General features: G+C 39.9%; 1 long non-coding RNA gene across 1 annotated transcript in view; it reads left to right on the top strand.

Annotated features, from left to right (window-relative positions):
* Positions 1–13182, top strand: part of LOC126109665 (uncharacterized) — a 30986-nt gene that overhangs the window by 13777 nt on the left and 4027 nt on the right. The window contains exon 4 of the long non-coding RNA XR_007523709.1: positions 10977–11204. This is a non-coding gene — a long non-coding RNA (uncharacterized LOC126109665). The remainder of the gene's footprint in view (positions 1–10976; positions 11205–13182) is intronic.

The following is a 13182-nucleotide window of genomic DNA, read 5'->3' as shown; positions in this document are numbered from 1 at the left end:
GTTCCATACATGAATGGAACATGAAGAAACCCTAATAACTAGTACAATGGGACATACCCTTTGCCATGCACCCCACAGTGGTTTGCAGAGTACAGGTGTAATTAAAAAAAATTAATAAGGGTAGCAGTGTTATTGACCACTGTCATGTGCATGAGATCCTTGATATAACCCCAAAAAAGAAATCTAATGACTTGATATTAGGAGAGTGTGGAGGGCTTGGGGCCATCACGACTCATCTACTTATCAAGAAGTGCGTCATTCAGCACGTTCAGACTTCAAAGGGGGGAGGGAGGGGTGCGCCATCGTGCTGCAAGATGATGGAAGAAGGCTGCTGCATCTCTTTGATCTGTGGTAGCAAGAACTGTTAGAGCATACCCAGGTAAACATTTCATGTTATGGTTTTCTCTGCAAACATAAATGCTCGGATGACCGTATAGTGCATTAGGCAGTGTCCAGCATTAAGCTTCGGTCTATCAAGGATGTGTTCAGGTGTGTTGTTAGTCATTCCATGTCACCTCACCTTGGCCTCCCTGCTTGACCATCTCAGATTTTGTTGAAATTTTATGTGAACATACGCACATGTCCTGAATGAACATTGGTAAAGTTAAACGTTCGTCAGAGCAATACTGGCCAAGATTAGTCACTTGTTTGACTCTCAGTGCGACTTTGTGCAGAGTGAGTGTGAATTTCTGTTGCCTTTGAGCTGTTATATTTCGGGCAATATTTTGTTAAAACAAATGAAATTTAGCTATCTTGTACATTTTATGCATTCTCTTAAGCATGACAATGAAAAGAATTTTATGAATGATACTCAACCAAAAAGTTTTGGGCAAAATTGCTTGAAAAAACTGGTACAAAAAAAAGGTACCAGAAAAAACTTCAAATTCTGGATTCTTACATCTCAGGGCCTAAAAGTATGAAGAACGTGACACTTGGCATGTAGTAACCTAACAGCAAAAGGTTCTCAAATTTAAAGTTTCATTTATGTACCACTTTCCAATACTGAATAAATTAAGTGCAAATTTGAAGATGGTAGGAAAAGGCCAAAAGTATGGTACTGTCAACTTTGTTGCAAAAAAACTATATTAAAAAACTCCAAACTTGGCTCATTGGAAAGGCCGTGGTTTGAATAATAAAACAGAGTATATTTGATTATCCAACACAGACTATCAGGACTACATAATCTGAATGAAAATTGTGCTTGAAAATTGCAGCATGAAGAAAATGTTGAATGCCTGCTGAATATGAAACTTAATAAGCATAGCTCAGTAGTGCAAGGATGTGGAATACAAAAATTCATTCATCTAGTATTTTCCAATAATCTGCTAATTTGTCAAAGTCATGTTGATAGTGTATATTGAACACCTTTTTTACAAATATTGTTTTCTATTAAAGCTTCAAAACCAGTCTCATTCTAAACAACAGGTTTAACCCCCCTCCCAGAAAAAATGGGTGTAATTTCCAATATATGTAAGAATGCCTCATAAATTGACGTAAGTAGCTGCAAAAATAGTACTGTAAACAAAGTTTTAACTTCGACTTCTTATATCTCGTTGATTAAATAGGCGATAAATGTGAAACTTGTACACAATAACTTAGCAACATAAGGTTTTCCAGGATAAAATATCATTCAAGTACTGCTTTCCAAATTTCTACAAAATGAGTTCAAACTCAATTTTCATAAAAATTACAAGAATAGATCACATTCAGTTTGATCTTAGAAAATTTGTTTTCCACAATTGATTTCAAACTAGTCACAGTTGGAAAGTACACATTTTCAAGAATCCAGAAAATCACATTCGATTTTCCAGTGTGCACTAACAGTACCTGAAAATGATAGACAAGTACAAGGGAATGTACAATCATGACAATTGACTACATTGAAGCAACCTGTTGTCCATGTTCTGTGCATGTGGTTTTTATTTTTCGATTGACAAGTAATATCTCACTATATTGTGTTGATCTATGTTGACTTTGTCACTATCTGTTCAAGGATACGAACCGGCAACCCCATCACCATAGGGGTCACACAATACATGCCAGTTTCCCAAGCCTGTAATTGGTTTCTTAATATATGTTCCAAAGACTATGCTGATAATTATTGGTTTGTTGTTCAAGATGCTGCCCAGAGGTTTCATTGAGAAGGTTTGCAAGCTTCATTAAATCTTTTGTAGGTCATGTCAATGAAGACATGTTCAATCTGTTAGTTGTTGTGTTACACAAGCAGCAACGAAGGCCTGCACGCGTCCACAAAAGATAATGTCATGCCTCTGGTGGAACCGTGATGGTGTGGCGCACTACAGATAGCTTCCCCACTGTAACAATCACTAGTGACGTGTATTGTCAACAATACTACTCCACTGTAATGCCTACCCGCATTCTGCTAAACTGACAAAAACACTATACAGGAGTTGGGTAGGGAAGTTATTCTGCACCTACCTTATTCACATGATTTTGTGCTCTCAGATTTGCACCTTTTCCACTCTATTGAATAACCTTCAAAGAACTTCCTTTCCAGGTGAAAATGCACCCTGAATATTCCTCAATGAATTCTTCACTTCAAAACCATGTGATTTCTGCACTTGCAGAATCGAGAAGTTATTCCAGCATTCGCAGGCCGTTGTGAATAGTGAAGGAGAATGTATTAGTGATGAGCAAAGTCTCTTTCAGTTCCCAATCATGATTTCCTTCGCAATAACAAAAACAAGGCTCAAGGTCAGTAAGAGGAATAAGATGTGGGGGGAGGGGGAATGTATATGCAGAAGTGGGAGGAGCTGAGGGAAGGGAGGAGGAAGAGATGGACAGACAAAGGGGGGGGGGGGGAATTTATGATGTATATCCAATTCCAAAACGTATTTAGCAGTTGCGAAGCATTGTTGGGTTTGCTAATACAGTACATTATCTTAACAATCTTACTACTAGCTCTTATGTTCTTCCACTAAGACAAATATTTACAAAATATCCTCATCTATAGCAACTGGAAGGTCACAGACACACAATACTTTACGCCATTAAAAATTAAAGTACTCTGTAATAGGACCTATTGAGAAGGTGCCTAGTAAGAGTAATTTTAAAGTGCATAATTTTTTGTATTGCTTTAAATTGGTCAGGTTATTTCTTGGAAAGCTTTATCCCTGCTTATCATGACTGATTTTTGTTTGTTTTTGTGTGTGCATACTCTCTTCACAGTAGCAGATTTTTGTCTGGTATTCTGTGGATGAACATCCTGGTCTCTATGAACAAGCTGGACTTGATTAAAAATGATGTGATCTTCAAGACATAAGTAAGGCAGTACTAGGAGGTTTTTTTTTTTTTTTTTTTTTTTTAAAAAAAAAAAACAGCAACTTGTATGAGTTTCTTTGCAGATGTATTTGTGTATTTACAATGGTCCTAGTACTTCTTTAAAACACTAAAAAGCATCTTTTACTTGCAAGAGTGTGTCCTCAAATATAATTACATATCTATCTCTGTGTAAGATCTAGCAATCATTATTTGACAGTCTTAAATCACAAATATTTTGTGAAGTGTAGAAACTAAAAATATGAGGTATCTAGATTGAACATTGTAATAAAATGGAGAAGTGCTGATACACAGAAAATTCATTAGCTAGCAGGCAAAGACAAAATTTCCTCCTGCAGAGCTAGAATTCTCTATCTCTGCATCTACATACGTACTCTGCAAGCCACCGTATGGTGCGTGGTGGAGGGTAACCTGTACCACTACAAGTCATTTACTTTCCTGTTCCACTTGCAGACAGAGTGAGGGAAAAACAACTGTCTATATGCATCCATACGAGTTCTAATTTCTGTAATCTTATCTTCATGGTTGTTACATGCATGGCGACAGGAGAATCATTCTGCAGTCAGTCTCAAATGCTGATTCTTTAAATTTTCTCAAAAGTATTCCTCAAAAAGAATGACACTTTCCATCCAGTGATTCCCATTTGAGTTTCCGAAGCAACTCCGTAACACTTGCAAGTTGTTCGATCCTACCAGTAACAAATCTAACAGCCCACCTCCGAATTGCTTTGATGTCTTCCTTTAATCTGACTCGGTGTGAATCCCAAACACTCGAACAATATTCAAGAATGGGTCACACTATGGTCCTCTTTGTGGTCTCCTTTACAGATGAATCACACTTTCCTTAAAAATTCGTCCAATAAGCAGAAATTAACCATTCACCTTGTCTACCACAATCTTCACATGCTATAGAGTGGAAATTTATGTCACGTGCTAAGGTGTCTAGTCCCTTTGTTGAGTTCAAAATAGAAGGTTCTAAATCATTACAATCGACAAGTACAGCGATTTCTGTTAGATATTTTGGTAACTGATAACTCACTTATTGGTCATTGTAGGTGCTTCCCACTTGGTCTAGGAGCGTAATATTTGGCAAGAGATGAGGATTAGCAGCAATATTTACGACAAAACTCGAATAGTGTTTATTTGTAGTTAAATCATATGAAAAAATTCCTTCTTTGTCATTTGTATATCATCTATCATAATGTTCGACCATTACATATCACGTCTTCTCTGAGAACTGGGTGGTGCTATCAAGTGGAAATTTGTCACGTACGAAGGTGTCTGGCCCCTTCATTCTGTACAAACTAGAAGCTTCTAAGTCATTGCAATCGACAATTACAACAATTTCTTTTAGATATTTTGTAATCGACAACTCACTTATAGGTCATTGTGGGCACTTCACACTAGAAGTGTAACATTTGGCAAGAGACGACAATTAGCAGCAGTGTTTACGACAAAACGCCAAAAAGTGTTGATTTGTAGTTAAATATTATGAAAAATTACTTCTTTGTCATTTGTATATCGACTATCGTAATGTTCGACAATTACATATCACATGTTTGTTCCATTTTATGTTGGTTTGCCAAGTTATGCCCAGATATTTAAACAACGGCACTGTGTCAAGTAGGATATGACAAATGTTATATCCGAACATTACTGGTTTGTTTCTCCTACTCATCCACATTAACTTTCATTTTAGTGATATGAATATAATAGAAAGAAACATTCCACATGGGAAAAATATATTGAAAAACAAAGATGCTGTGACATACCAAACGAGAAAGCGCAGGTAGAAAGACACAATAAAAAACACACAACACACACACACACAAATTTCAAGCTTTCGCAACCCACGGTTGCTTCATCAGGAAACAGGGAAGGAGAGGGAAAGACAAAAGGATGTGGGTTTTAAGGGAGAGGGTAAGGAGTCATTCCAATCCCGGGAGGAGAAAGACTTACCTTACGGGGAAAAAAGGGACAGGTATACGCGCGCGCGCACACACACACACACACACACACACACACACACACACACACACACACACATATATATATATATATATATATATATATATATATATATATAGACAACAAGCAGACATATGTAAAGGCAAAGAGTTTGGGCAGAGGTGTCAGTTGAGGCGGAAGTACAGAAGCAAAGATGTTATTGAGTGCAGGGTGTACAACCGGGAAAAACCCGGGAATTTTTTCATCCGGGAGAAAACCGGGAAAAACCCGGAAATTTTTCAGAATTCCGGGAATTTTTCATTATTTTAGCTTTCAGTTAATTTTTTTAAATTTTGGCTGCAGAATTGATTCTCTAGCAAAGAATGTTTGTATCCTGCTGCTGGAGAATGATACTGCAGCAATAAAATATAAACGAGAGGAGGAAAAAAATAAAACTTCAGTGACAAAGGAAATGTGCAATTTACAACAACAAAAAACCGTGCACCCACAAGCGTTTGCAAATAGCAAAAATATGTCAAAGGCCGTAGGGCGCAGACTGTAATTCTTCGTAACAATAAACTGCATGCTATGAGCATGACATCACAACTGTTCACATTAGGTTCGTTTGACCAATTGCCAGCAGTCTGTTGCGAAGGCTCATTTGACTCGCGTCTAAGCAGTACCTTCTCCCGCTACTTGAAGTTTGGCTGTTAGCGGTATCGGTAGCAGCAGCAAGCAGCCAGATGCAAACGAGAAACTTTTTTCTCGCGCGCCCTAGCTGCCAGATTCACACTTGCACAGAGTTGTAGTGGGGAGGGGGTTAACCTCCACGTGACACGTGTTTACGTTAAGTGATTTCGCTGCTTCTCTTTGTGTACAGCTCCCAAGTCAAATGAAAACCAAACGGATTTCCGTGGGCGGGAGCTATCAAGTGAATTAAAATATTCACATAATTACGGAGGGCAGAAATATATTATTAATTTCAGTTTTCTGATTTTATTTTATTTCCAAGTTAGTAGCAGTCAAGCATTAATCGCCTTGCAGAACAGTGAAGTTATTTTTGCAAGTTTGCTAAGGAATTTAGCTTTATTAATCTTTCTGCTGAGGCAATCATTTTATTTGAAACGAAGTGTTTCATTCTACAGTATTGGCTAGTTCCAACTTTTCACTGAATTTCAAGTGCACGCTATCTTCTGCCATATATGGCATTATGCCGTAATAAAGAACCAAAAATGAGATCGTAGAGTACTGGTACTCCAAGAAAATTTACATCCCAAAAAGCACACTGAAAAGCTTAATATCAGATGGGACCTACTTCATTGTGAATCTGGAAAAAGCCTATTCACACTTCAAGCCAAATTATGCATTTTAGTATGGTTTACGAAATTCCGATGCTCTTTGGAGCACCCTCTGATGCCCTGTTTCTTTTATGGTGTAATGTAAGCTACTTTAGTGCTTAATACAAACGAACATACGGGCTTCCTACACCACTGCAGTTGCACATGCACAATAATGCCTGTTTTCTGGCGCTCTCTGGAAACATAAATCGAACCTATTTCTAACAGTCTTCGGATAGTATTGCGAATGGTGGTTAGAAAAGCGTTACTTTCAAAGTAAATTTCTTTTTACGCAAGATGAATTATGTTACGTGTGAGAAAGTGGGATGGATATCTAAATCACAGAGCGTTCGAAAATGAACAGTTTGAGGACTAGCCACTTACAAGAATTTCGACCCGAGACATTTATGTCATAGTTTTAAATTTACTGGCACATTTGTGTGATGTATCTTAAAATATAACACACGCAAAAAAGATCAATATTACATGTGAAAGCTTAGCTTCTGTTGTAGCGTATTAATCCTAGAGACTAATATTATATGTGAAAGCTTAGCTTTTCTTGTAGATATACGGTACTGTGTACATTAATGTAAACCGTTAACTTTTCCTCTTGCGTGTTCACGCCATCTAACCAGTGATCTTGCTATTGGCTGACTATAACACGTGTCCTATGCTCTGAATAGCTGCTGCCATCGGCTGACGAGATCTCGTGGCTTGAGATATGACTCGCTTACAAAAGGACATAGCAATCTCGGTTTCAACGCTCCGCAAACTAACGTGCTATGTTTGGTGTAATTCGAATTTATACTTCCGTAATATGAAAATATGGAACGTATATGTTGCTTCAAATCTTTCCAACACTTCTCTCCTTCTTTTTAAATTAGAAGTCTCTCCAAAACTTCTCTGCCCGTCTTTTCTTTTTTTTTTTTCCGGGAAGTTCTACGCGATTGTATAAAACGTTAACCATTCAAAGAATTGATAAGTTTTACAGTTCTGAGGGAAAATCTACGGAAAACCTACTGTCACTTAGCACAGAAAAAGTGTATTTTCGCCCAGGAAAAAGCGTATTTTTTAAACGGGATATCCGGGAATAATCCGGGAATTTTTTTTCCTTGTCTCCGTATACACCCTGTGAGTGACAAGTGATGTACGAGGGGCGGCAACTTGAAATTAGCGGAGTTTGAGGTCTGGTGGGTAACGGGAAGAGAGGACATATTGAAGGGCAAGTTCCCATCTCCGGAGTTCTGATAGGTTGGTGTCAGTGGGAAGTATCCAGATAACCCGGATGGTGTAACACTGTGCCAAGATGTGCTGGCCATGCACCGAGGCATGTTTAGCCACAGGGTGATCCTCATTACCAACAAACACTGTCTGCATGTGTCCGTTCATGCGAATGGACAGTTTGGTGCTGGTCATTCCCGCATAGAAGACTTCACAGTGTAGGCAGGTCAGTTGGTAAATCACATGGGTGCTTTCACACGTGGCTCTGCCTTTGATCGTGTACACCTTCTGGGTTACAGGACTGGAGTAGGTGGTGGTGGGAGAGTGCATGGGACAGTTACCCAATCTGTTATCCCCAGAAACCATCTTTGTAACCATTGATGCCACTTCCCTATACACAAATATCCCACACGTCCAGGGCCTCACTGCGATGGAGCACTTCCTTTCACACCGATCATCTGCCACCCTACCTAAAACCTCTTTCCTCATTACCTGAGCTAGCTTCATCCTAATTCACAACTTCTTCACTTAGAAGGTAAGACATACTAACAATTAAAGGGAACAGCTATGGGTACCAGGATGGCCCCCTCGTATGCCAACCTACTTATGAGTCGCTTAGAGGAAGCCTTCTTGGTTACCCAGGCCTGCCAACCCAAAGTTTGATACAGATTTATTGATGACATCTTCATGATCTGGACTGACAGCGAAGAAGAACTCCAGAATTTCCTCTCCAACCTCAACTCCTTTGGTTCCATCAGATTCACCTGGTCCTACTCCAAATCCCATGCCACTTTCCTCGACATTGACCTCCATCTGTGAAATGGCCAGCTTCACACATTCGTCTACATCAAACCCACCAACAAGCAACAGTACCTCCATTATGGCAGCTGCCACCCATTCCATATCAAACGGTCCCTTCCCTACACCTTAGGTCGTTGTGGCAAACGAATCTGCTTCAGTCCTGAATCCCTGAGCCATTACACCAACGACCTGAAAACAGCTTTCGCATCCCGCAATTACCCTCCCGACCTGGTACAGAAGCAAATAACCAGAGCCACTTCCTCATCCCCTCAAACCCAGAACCTCCCACAGAAGAACCCCAAAAGTGCCCCCTCTTGTGACAGGATACTTTCCGGGACCGGATCAGACTCTGAATGTGGCTCTCCAGCAGGGATACGACTTCCTCAAATCCTGCCCTGAAATGAGATCCATCTTTCATGAAATCCTCCCCACTCCACCAAGAGTGTCTTTCCACCGTCCACCTAACCTTCGTAACCTCTTGGTACATCCTTATGAAATCCCCAAACCACCTTCCCTACCCTCTGGCTCCTACCCTTGTAACTGTCCCATGCACCCTCCCACCACCACCTACTCCAGTCCTGTAACCCAGAAGGTGTACACGATCAAAGGCAGAGCCACGTGTGAAAGCACCCATGTGATTTACCAACTGACCTGCTTACACTGTGAAGTCTTCTATGTGGGAATGACCAGCAACAAACTGTCCATTCGCATGAACAGACACAGGCAGACAGTGTTTGTTGGTAATGAGGATCACCCTGTGGCTAAACATGCCTCGGTGCACGGCCAGCACATCTTGGCACAGTGTTACACCATCCGGGTTATCTGGATACTTCCCACTGACACCAACCTATCAGAACTCCGGAGATGGGAACTTGCCCTTCAATATGTCCTCTCTTCCCGTTACCCACCAGGCCTCAACCTCCGCTAATTTCAAGTTGCCGCCCCTCGTACATCACTTGTCACTCAATAACATCTTTGTTTCTGTACTTCCGCCTCGACTGACATCTCTGCCCAAACTCTTTGCCTTTACATATGTCTGCTTGTGTCTGTATATGTGCGGATGGATATGTGTGTGTGTGCGCGCGAGTGTGTACCTGTCCCTTTTTTCCCCCTAAGGTAAGTCTTTCTGCTCCCGGGATTGGAATGACTCCTTACCCTCTCCCTTAAAACCCACATCCTTTCGTCTTTCCCTCTCCTTCCCTCTTTCCTGATGAAGCAACTGTGGTCTGGGAAAGCTTGAAATGTGTGTGTGTGTGTGTGTGTGTGTGTGTGTGTGTGTGTGTGTGTGTGTGTGTGCGCGTGTTTTATTGTGTCTTTCTACCTGTGCTTTCTCGTTTGGTAAGTCACAGCATCTTTGTTTTTCAATATATTAACTTTCATTTTTATACATTTAGAACCGGTTGGCATTCATCACACCAACTAGGAATTTTGTCTTAAGTCCTACAGTCACTCATCAGCAACATCTTTCCATAAACCACAGCATTGTCAGCTAACAACTGCAGATTGCTGCCTTCCTGTCCACCAGATCATTTAAGCATATAGTTAATAATAGTGGTCCTGTTACACTGCCCACAGACACTGCTAACGATATCGTTATCTCTGATGAAAACTCTCTATCGAGCACAACATTCCGGGTTCTATTAATTAAGAATTCTTTGAACCACTCATCTGGGAACCTATTCCGTATGTTCGCGCGTTCATTAACTGTCTGCAGAGGGGCATTGTGTCACTGCTTTTCGGAAATCTGGAAATATGGAATCTACCTATTGCCCTTTGTCCATAATTTGCTGTATACCGTGTGAGAATAGGGAAAGTTTCACATGAGCGATGCTTTCTAAAACTGTGGTGGTTTGTGGACATCAGTGTTTCAGTCAATAAGAAATTTATTGCATTTGAACTCAGAATATGTTCTAGAATCATACAGCAAACTTATGTCAATGATATTGGTCTTTAATTTTACTGGTCCATTCTTTTACTCTTCTTAAATACAGCTGTCACCTGCAATATTTTCAGTCGAGTGGGACTTGCTACTGTTTGAGCAATTCACAATAAATGTAAGCAAAGTGAGGGGCCAGTGCTGTAGAGTATTATCTGTAAAACTGAATTGGGATTCTCTCTGATCCTGACAACTTGTTTGTTTTCAACTCTTTCAGTTATTTCTCTATGCCGGGGATCCTTATTACTACGTCTCTCTCTCTCTCTCTCTCTCTCTCTCTCTCTCTCTCTCGTTCCTCGTGCTGCTACGTGACTGAGGTAGTCCACTTTTCTTTGTCAGTTCCTGTATTTGACTTTTCTTGTTCGTTATAAATAATGTTAAAGTGTTGGGTTTTGTGCATGTGTTACAAAGTATGTGTTGAATATCATGTTGCAGGTGCTGGACATTGGTACGGTACATTTCTTTGGATATGCCAAAGCAGCTGCTATAGCTATTTCACACTACACTGGAGGATGCAATGTTGGCAGATATCTTCCATGTCTGATACGTCAACTGTTGTGACTCGGAGGGCAGACTGCCACTTTGGACAAGACACTTAAGTCTCTTAATCTCAGTCCAGAGCTGCTCAAAAATGTCACAGTAGTGAAGAATGAGATTCACTTGGTAAGAACTGTTTTTTCCTCCTAAGGTTAAGTTGTATGAATTCTTGCATAGCTGTTTGTCTAACGCATCAGTAATTTTTGTTATTTCGTGACATTAGGATCAAAGTAGATTGAATCAGAACAGCATTCACAGTAACGCAACATTGTCATGTAATTCTCTTGTAATGTTAAGGTGGTGCGTAAATTCGTAATGTTTTTGTTTCATGTGGTGGAATTGTGGTTGCTGTGGGTTTATTTATCAATTGCCATTTTTTTATTTGTAGTTCATTGTCTCTATTTGAGTTGGTGTGTTGTTATTTCATCATTTGGAGATAGCAAGTGGAGATGTGGATGCTAGAAAATGGAATGCCAAACAGTGACGTAGGAACATTACAGACATATTCTTCTGTTTGAGTTCAGTAGAGGGTGCCAGCAGCGGAGGCAGCCAGAAACATATGCCCTGTGTATGGGGTATTGCCATTGGACAGGGAACAGCAGGAAAATGGTTTTCTCGTTTTAAGGAGGAATGTTTTGATGTTAGTGACTGTCCACATCCAGTAAGACGTTAAGATTTGATGAATATCGTTTAAACACATTAACCCAAAATGATTCACATCAGTGTACTCGAGAACTGGCAAATGTGATGAACTGTGGTCATTCCACCATTGTGCAACATGCAGTGGGCAAGGTTCAAAAATTGGGTGAGTGGGTACTGCGTGCTCTAAGCCAAAATCACAAAAATTTGTGGGTGGCCATATATGCATCTCTGCTTGCTGTCATCAGTTGGCTCTTGAATGGCACTGACCATTCCTGTCCTATATTGTCACTGGTGAGGAGAAATGGTGTATTTGTGCTAATGTAAGAAAAAGAAAAGAATGGTTGAGCCCAAACAAAGCAGCAACTCCCCGTACAAAGATCTGCATGCATCCACAAATGATAACGTTATGAATCTGGTAGACCGACGACAGTATTGTGTAGTACAAATTCCTTTCCCAAGATGCAATGATATCTGCTGACATTTATCGTCGACAGCTGAAACGTCACTGATTCAATCCAAGAACAACAACCAGGAAGACGGCGCGAAGTGATACTGCTTCACAATAATGCCTGCCTGAATTCTGCTATACTGACAAAAACACTATAAAGGAATTGGGTTAGGAAATGGGTTGGAAATCATTCTGCAACTACCTTATTCACCTAATCTTGTGCCCTGAGATTTTCATGTTTTCTGCTATCTATTGAACAATTTTCAAGGAACTTCCTTTCTGGATGAAAATGCGCTGCAAACGTGGCTCAGTGAGTTTCTCACCTCAAACCCACGATTTCTATAGACGTGGATTTTAAGTCACCCCACCATTGGAAGACTGTTGTAAATATTGAAGGAGAATATATTATTCATGACTAAAGTCTCTGTTATGTATATCTGTTGTTCTTATTTATGGATTCTTCCGTAGCTTCTTGATAGAACAATTCCATATTGGGGGTTGAATAACACTTAGGCAGTTTTTTGTTCTACTGATTTTTATTTGTATGAACTAGTTTTCGGTTATTAGGCCATCTTCAGATAACTACTGGCTATTGTTTACAAGGAGCTTGTGTTCTTACGAACCAAACATTCTGGACTAAGATACAACACACTTACATACGATCTTTAGTTGTAGTGTTGTCTTTGGAATTGTCAAACGGGTCTTTTGACATTTTGTTCTCTAAAACTGTTCTTTAACGTAAAAATCACATTTTATGGTTTGTAAGTACCATGTATGACAATGATTAAAATTATTTAGAATACACATTATTACAAATTTACAATTTTTTGGTATTTGTTGTGAACAGTTGTAACAGTTTGCAACTTGCAACCTGCACTGAAAAATACTATCAGTTAAGTAATTTACGGACTTTTATGACAAATTTGGTACCCCTTGCATTGCTACACTGTCTTCCATATGCAGGACGTCAGCTGTCATGGCTAGGAAGACAGGCTGTCAGTGTGGTCAGGACAC

This window comes from Schistocerca cancellata, chromosome 12 (assembly GCF_023864275.1).
Source record: "Schistocerca cancellata isolate TAMUIC-IGC-003103 chromosome 12, iqSchCanc2.1, whole genome shotgun sequence".
In the NCBI taxonomy this organism is placed as follows: domain Eukaryota; kingdom Metazoa; phylum Arthropoda; class Insecta; order Orthoptera; family Acrididae; genus Schistocerca; species Schistocerca cancellata.
The sequence above is the reverse complement of the archived record's forward strand: the minus strand, read 5'-3'. Positions and strand labels throughout refer to the sequence as shown.